Source organism: Hordeum vulgare, chromosome 2H, assembly GCF_904849725.1.
Source record: "Hordeum vulgare subsp. vulgare chromosome 2H, MorexV3_pseudomolecules_assembly, whole genome shotgun sequence".
Lineage (NCBI taxonomy): Eukaryota > Viridiplantae > Streptophyta > Magnoliopsida > Poales > Poaceae > Hordeum > Hordeum vulgare.
In genome coordinates, this window is record NC_058519.1 from 500,191,121 (window position 1) to 500,199,226 (window position 8,106).

Sequence of the window (8,106 nt, forward strand, 5' to 3'; positions counted from 1 at the left end):
TATAGCTCTAGTGCATCTCTTGTATGGCAATCCCTACTCATTCACATTGATGTCTATTAATGGGCATCTCCATAGCCCTTTGATACGCCGAGTCACTGTGTCCATCTCCTCCTTTTTGTCTCACAACCACCACCACACTCTATTCCACTTATAGTGCTATATCCATGGCTCACGCTCATGTATTGCGTGATAGTTATAAAAGGTTTGAGAAATTAAGAGTGCGAAAACAATTACTTGGCCAATACCAGGGTAGTGCATGATTTACATTAGTTGTGTGAGGATGATGGAGCATAGGCAGACTATATGATTTTGTAGGGATAACTTTCCTTGGCCTTGTTATTTTGAAAGTTCATGATTACCTTGCTAGTTTGCTTGAAGTATTATTGTTTTCATGTCAATAGAAAACTATTGTTTCGAATCTTACGGATCTGAACATTCATATCACGTGAAAGAAGTTGCAAAGGACAACTATACTAGGTAGCATTCCACATCAAAAATTCATTCTTTATCACTTCCCTACTCGAGGACGAGCACGAGTTAAGCTTGGGGATGCTTGATACGTCTCCAACGTATCTATAATTTTTGATGGTTTCATGCTATTATCTTGTCAAACTTTGGATGTTTTGCATGCCTTTTATATATTTTTGGGAATAACTTATTAACTCAGTGCCAAGTGCCAGTTCCTGTTTTTTCCATGTTTTTTACCCCTTTAAGAGGAGGATTTTGAACGGAGTCCAAACGTTATAAAACTTCCGAAAAGATTTTTTCTGGAACGGAAGAAGATCGGGAGACTTGAGAACTAAGGCAGTTGGTCCTCAGGGACCCCACAAGCCCTCATGGCGCGGCCAGGGGGGCCGCGTCGTCCAGGCTTGTGGGCTCCCTGGGCCACCTCTTCCCTAGGTTTTGCGCCTATATATTCCCAAAAATTCCACAAAAAATCAGGATATTCTCGAAAGTACTTTTCCGCCGCCGCAAGCTTCTGTCTCCGCAAGATCCAATCTGGGGCACGTTCTGGTGCCCTACCGGAGGGGATTCGAATACGGAGGGCTTCTTCATCAACACCATGACCTCTCCGATGATGCGTGAGTAGTTCACCATAGACCTACGGGTCCATAGCTAGTAACTAGATGGATTCTTCTCTCTCTTGGATCTTCAATACAAAGTTCTCCATGATCTTCATGGAGATCTATCCGATGTAATCTTCTTTTACGGTGTGCTTGTCGAGATCTGATGAATAGTGAATTTATGATCAGATTATCTATGAATCTTATTTGAGTTTCTTCTGATCTCTCTTATGCATGGTTTCATATCCTTGTAATTCTCTTCGAGTTGTGGGTTTTGTTTGGGCAACTAGATCTATGATTCTTGCAATGGGAGAAGTGCTTGGTTTTGGGTTCATACCGTGCGGTGACCTCACCCAGTGACAGAAGGGGTAGGGAGGGACGCATCATGTTGTTGCCATCAAGGGTAAAAAGATGGGGATTTCATCATTGGTTTGAGATTATCCCTCTACATCATGTCGTCTTTCTTAAGGCGTTCCTCTGTTCGTCATGAACTCAATACACTAGATGCATGCTGGATAGCGGTCGATGTGTGGAGTAATAGTAGTAGATGCTGAAAGTATTGGTCTACTTGTCTCGGACGTGATGCCTATATGTATGATCATTTCCTTCGATATCGCCATGACTTTGCGCGGTTCTATCAATTCCTCGACAGTAATTTTTTCACCCACCATGATATTTTCTATTTTGAGAGAAGCCTCTAGTGAACACTATGGCCCCGGTTCTATTCCACACCATATTTTCAGCCTTACACTTTTTACTTCATTGCACTTTCTGCCTTCAGATCTCACTTTCCAAACAATCTTGAAGGGATTGACAACCCCTTTGAAGCGTTGGGTGCAAGCTTGTTTGTGTTTGCGCAGGTACTCTAGACTTGACGAGACCCTCCTTCTGGATCGATACCTTGGTTCTCAAACTGAGGGAAATACTTACTGCTCCTGTGCTGCATCACCCTTTCCTCTTCAAGGGAAAAACCGACGCAAACAGAGAAGTAGCACGAAGAATTCCTAGCGCCAAGGAAGGACTTTTGTTACCGTAGCACACCCCAAGGTAATATCCAAGGAATATTCAAGCGTCTAAGCTTGGGTATGCCCCGGAAGGTGTCCCCTCTTTCGTCTCCAACACCATTAGTATAGCTTACTTAGAGCTATATTTTTTTCGTCACAAGATATGTGTTTTTCTTGGAGCATCATTTTATTTTGTTAGTATTTTCTTTCGGTTATTTATAATCATGTTTCCCAATAAAAATTACCATGAATTGCCTTTAGAATGCCTGAGTTGCATGCTTTAGTATAAGAAAGAGCACTTTCGCACACAAATATGTTAACTTGGACGTCTTTTATGATTGTGAATACCCATTAATTATTTTCAACCTTGATCAAATTGTTGAAGTTGGACAAGGAAGATAATGTAATGTTTACGTTTGGGTATATTTGCACATAATATATATTGTGATGGATCCTCCAACATGTGGTGCTTGTTTAGAACCTTTTGCTACCCAAAACTTCGTACTAAGTAGAGATACTACTGGTGCATACAAATCCTTGGCCAAGTTTATTCGATGATAGTCCATCATACTTACCTATATATGGTATTTCATTGCCATTCCAAGTAAATTTACATGTGCCATCTCTAAAACCTTCAAATAAACATATGTTTTGTGTGCTTGAACCGCTCATGGAGAGATCAGGCGCTCAATATCTTCCACGCTAAGCGGGTTATTCTCATGATTAGTGATTATTCATTTGTCATTGCAGGAGACACGCTGGTAAAAAGGATTCCCAGTCTGGCATAATACAAAAATAAATAAATAAGAAATCCCCTAGAATTTTCGTTGTTTGGAGAGCACCCGTGGATACGCCTAGCCATGGAAAGTGTTTGAATGGTTGAGGGGGGGGGTAAAATTTCAATTATGTTTGGGAACCGCCAATAATGGGATTAGCATGGAAGATGTTGAAATCCCTTGTTGTAATGTTCATAGGAAAGGCACACCACCCAACATATATTCATCTTCGCTTTAAATAATAAGCCTTGGCACCTCTGCAAATCCTTTCTTCCCTCTCCGAAGGGACAATCTATTTACTTTCGTGCTATTTACTTTTATCATTGATTCAACTTCTTATTCCAACCTCAATCTATTAGTTGGCAAGCACCATGTGGTGGACAAAGATCCAACCATATATATCTAGTCAAATATATTTGATCATGATTCATTATTGTTAACAATTACCTTCATGATAAGTACGTTGGGAGGCGAAACACTAAGCCCCTACCTTTCTTTGTGTTCGATGGATGTTGTTTGTTTGAAAAATATGCTTTGACTATTAGCAACCATAGAAGACTAGATGATAATTGAGCATGTGGAGCTATTACTTAGACTTTGTTGAAAATAAGATGCATTGAAAATGTTTGGTGGCTAAGAAGAAAGGTTGTTAAGTTTCAAGAGAATGCATTGTTTGAACCATAACATGTGAATTGATTGCTACTTTATCATGGGAAATTCTACGAGAAAGAGTTTTTTTATGATGCAAGAAAAATGATTGGAATTATCATTTATCAAACTTATATACTTTGATGGCATTCATAGTTCATAAATTACTTCTTTTATCATTTACCTACTCGAGTAGGAATTAAGCTTGGGGATGTTGATAAGTATCCAATGTATGTTTACAATATTTTTTTATGGTTTTGATGCACTTTATATGATTAATTTAGAACTAACCGGGACTGACACTATTTTCAGCAGAATTACCATGGTGTTGGTTTTATGTAGAAAATAGAAGTTCTCAGAATCGCCCAAAACTTTTTCACATTTTTGTGTGGATAATATGAGAAATATCAAAGCGAAGAACCACCAGAGGGGGGGCAGCTGCTGACCACAAGCCAACGGGGTGTGCCCACCCACCTAGGCGTGCCCTCATAGCATGTGGACCCCTCATGGATCCGATTATCGTGATTCCAACGACCAAAAATCATATATATACAGAAACCCTCATAAATAAACAAAGAACTTCCGCTCCACTATCGCAAGCCTGTGTATCAAAAAAACTCATCTAGATCCCTGTTCTGGCACCCTACTGGAGGGGGCAATCATCACCAGAGGCAATCTTCATCCTCCTGGTGGTGACCATGATGAGGAGGGAATAGTTCACCCTCGGGGTTGAGGGTATGTACCAGTAGCTATGTGTTTGATCCCTCTCTCTCTGTAACGACTAAGATGCGGTCCTTTCCGGTCTGGGGATCGAGGCCCCGAATTGGATAGGAGCGCATCTAAGCGTCTCGCAAACAAGGTATCACAGCACATACATAATAATACAGATAGACAATCAGGGGTTCAATTGCCTTCTCATAAATATATCAGAGTACATCACACATACAATCAAAGTAGTTCCGCTACGGACTACAAAACAAGGGAAATGGCTATGCTACCCTGCCTGCTGGCCCACGATCACGACCATGCCTCAATCTTCTAGATAGTTCACGTACAGGCGGTTGGTCTCCTCATCATACTGCCACGCCAGCTGCGTGCCGTCGGGATCACCTGTCTCTGGGGTACCTGAACCTGTTGGTATTGTTGAGGAATCCGTGAGCCACGGGGACTCGACAATATAAGACCTTGGTGCCAGAGCTAGTCAAGTTATTAGGTTCGATAGGGTAGAGTGTTTAAGGTTGCATCATCCTAAGCTTGATTTCGTGGCTAACTTACGTAGAACTTTTATGAAGGTGGTCTATACTAGCGGTCGAGAGTATTTGATCACTAAGTGATCCTGAACACCTACCTACGTCAATCATAACCCCACCGTGTCCCCGATCGAAGAGAGATCTCCAAAGGGACACAGGCCGCAAAGTAATCCTCTATCACGAATCTCGTGATCTCGTCGGATTCCTTAGAGGAAAACGTCAACTCTAGAGAGAACCAAAGCTTCACCGGGATTCCTATACGCAATATATATCGCTAAGGTAAGATGAGACTAGCAGGACCTCCCGATGTGTCGACGACCCTGATAAGAGCCGCGTATCTCAGTCTCAGGACACGCCGGATGAGCGATGGTTACCACGCCAAAACACCGAGTTGCCCCGGGGAGCGTAATAAGCTGCTCTGGGTTGGACCAACACTCATGAGGAGCACTGGCCCGGGTTGTTGATTAAATTCCTCGGGGTAGCTATTCCCTATGCAGATCATTATTAAGTGATTAGCAAATTAACACCAAAGTTGGGTCCTGCCGGACAAGTCTTAACACTACGCGATTTATCGAGGGGGTCCCCATAACAACCCCGAACGTATTAGGAGTGATCAATATGGAATCAAACACTGGTAGCCGGTAACTATGGCGGCAATAACGGAACAAGTCTAGTCCTTCCGTCATTTACCAAGTATATAGGTGCATTAATTAAATAACAGAATTTAAGATAATGATATCAACCTCATGTTGTCACATGAGTCAAAGCACCTGCATCTAGCAATGCTAACATTAGTAGCTGAGCAAAACCTACCTAGCCATTCAAGTTTGCTAGGAAGGGATCAGTGTTTGGGTTCATGGCATAACAAGAGGCAATTTATTTCAGTGGTAGGTAGCGAGCAAATGACAAGGGAAACGTAAACTAGCATAACAAGTCTAGAGATGGAATCAAGGTCATATCATCTTGCATGTGATATCCTCACCTTGGAATGGTTCTTGATCGTCCTGCACATACTCTCCCGAATCCACGTATTCGTTCTCCGATCCCGTTGCTAGCCAACATAAGAATAACATCCAATGAACAACAGCACCTCAAGATGCAACAAGCACATGATGCATGAGATGAATATGAGCATGCATCACTATCTCTGTCACTAACATAAGCATAAGGAGTAAATACATGTTCGTGGGCGGAACTATATCCTAAGCTATTTTGACATGCATGAGAATGACATGATCAGATGCGTCTCGTGAAAACTATGCAAAACCATATAAAGAACATTACAATCGGAGCTACGGATCAACGGGAATCAACGAAACAAGATATGAAGCCCTACGTAACAAAATCATCACCACACACTCAAATGGCACAACTCTCGTATTTCTAGGTTGCCAAGACATAAAAAAAACCATCATGGATGGGGTGGAGTATGGAAGAACACCACTTCGTCAAGTAAGCACTTACAAACATCAAAATGACAAAACTACACAATCTGCCATAAATTGCATCATAGCACTTTGTGAGCTACATGCAAGGCACCTACAGCCACCGAAATATGACAAATAATATATGTGGATGTAGCTATCCAGGAATAGTACAAGCACAAGCAAGAATCACACAAAAAGGAATTAAACACAGAAAGATACAAGGCTGTAAACTTGCCCAAAAACATCAGTTTTCAGGGACCTATTGAAAATTCCAAATTCTCACTCTCTGTCTATGCTCTGAAGCATTTTGACAGCAGCCAAAACAATACCTACATGACTCCAAATGAAATTCAATTTTACAGGGAGCAGGACAAACATATCAGGTCCAACTTTCCAGTTGAAAGCTAAGGCTAGATCACAACACATTGACCTGCACAACCTCATCAACAGGAGAAGAAAATATAAACAGATTCTCACACAGTGAAAATCTCAGATTTTCACTAATCTGGAATTTCAGCCACGTGCCTACCTTGAGTGGGCATAACTTGCACATATGGAATCCTAATCATGAGATGAAACCAACATGAGGTAGAGGGGGTCACCCTCTACTACCACAACCAAGAAACAATCACAAAGACTCACCACAACTCATGGAACCAAGCTCTAAACATAGAAGAAAATGAAAATATGTCATCTCCAGAAAATGTTCCAATGGAAAAACTGAGTTCACCAATGGGTTCCTTCGGAGATTATACCCCAAAAACATATATAATATGTGGGCACTTACTTGGAACAAGTGACCACAAATTAAGAAGGAAGAAACTACAAGAAATCATGCATAGAGAATAGTGCATCATATCATGTAGTTATCACTAGAACAACTCCTACATGGTTGAGCTCATGTGTACAATGACAATAGTGGCATGGGGGTTTGAACCCCATGTTTGTGTCATGCACATCAACATCACAACCAGTTCTCTCACTAGATCACCCACACACACACACACATCATGCCCTCTCTCATATTAACATGAGGAGGTGCACAAGTTGCAAGCGGGTTGTGTTCTCCACACACACACATCACCACACAATCACACCACAAGCACTTGATTCCAAGAGCAACATGAAGGGAACAACCACTATGCTAATGATCATGGAAACAACACATTCACACATCTACTAGGTACCACATGTGTGCACTACCTACACACATACATGTCAACAACATCCCTACAACACCTACACAAATGCATATGGTTGCAACCATGTCACCTACACATACTAGAAGAATCAATAAAACTCACACATGCATATAACACATACACACACACATCATACATGCCCTAGCACCACTACATGTGTGTTTGCAACACACACACACATCCAAACACAATCTGCCACTACTATACTTAGCAGGAACAAGTAAAAAAAATGCGCACTTTTATAACTATGGATTAGGCACAAAGTGGTGGAATAACAAAGTAATATAAAATAAAAAAGGATATCAAAAAGAATGCAACAAGGGCTCCTGGGAATCGAACCCAGAACCTCCTGTACACAGCAACAGAGCCACACCACTACACTACTACCACTTAGTCGAAAGGGTGAGGGGTGTACACAGGATAACCTGTTCCTGTTGCTACTGTGCAGAATATCACAAAACAAAAGATGTGCCGAGGGGGGATCGAACCCACTCCCTCTCACCAGGCACCACACACTGCTACCACTAGGATACAGATCGGTCACTGCTAGTATAGAGGGATCTATACAGATAAGCTATCCCTAGCACCTGCAACTGGGCTCTGCATGCCGGCGTCAGGGAAGATGTCGGAGTGAACCTGCATCTACTCCGCTACGCGAGGGTGATCTACAACAACCCATGGGATGGCGCTACGAGGGGGAGGGGGCCCCTGCTCTGCGTCACACAACACCACTGC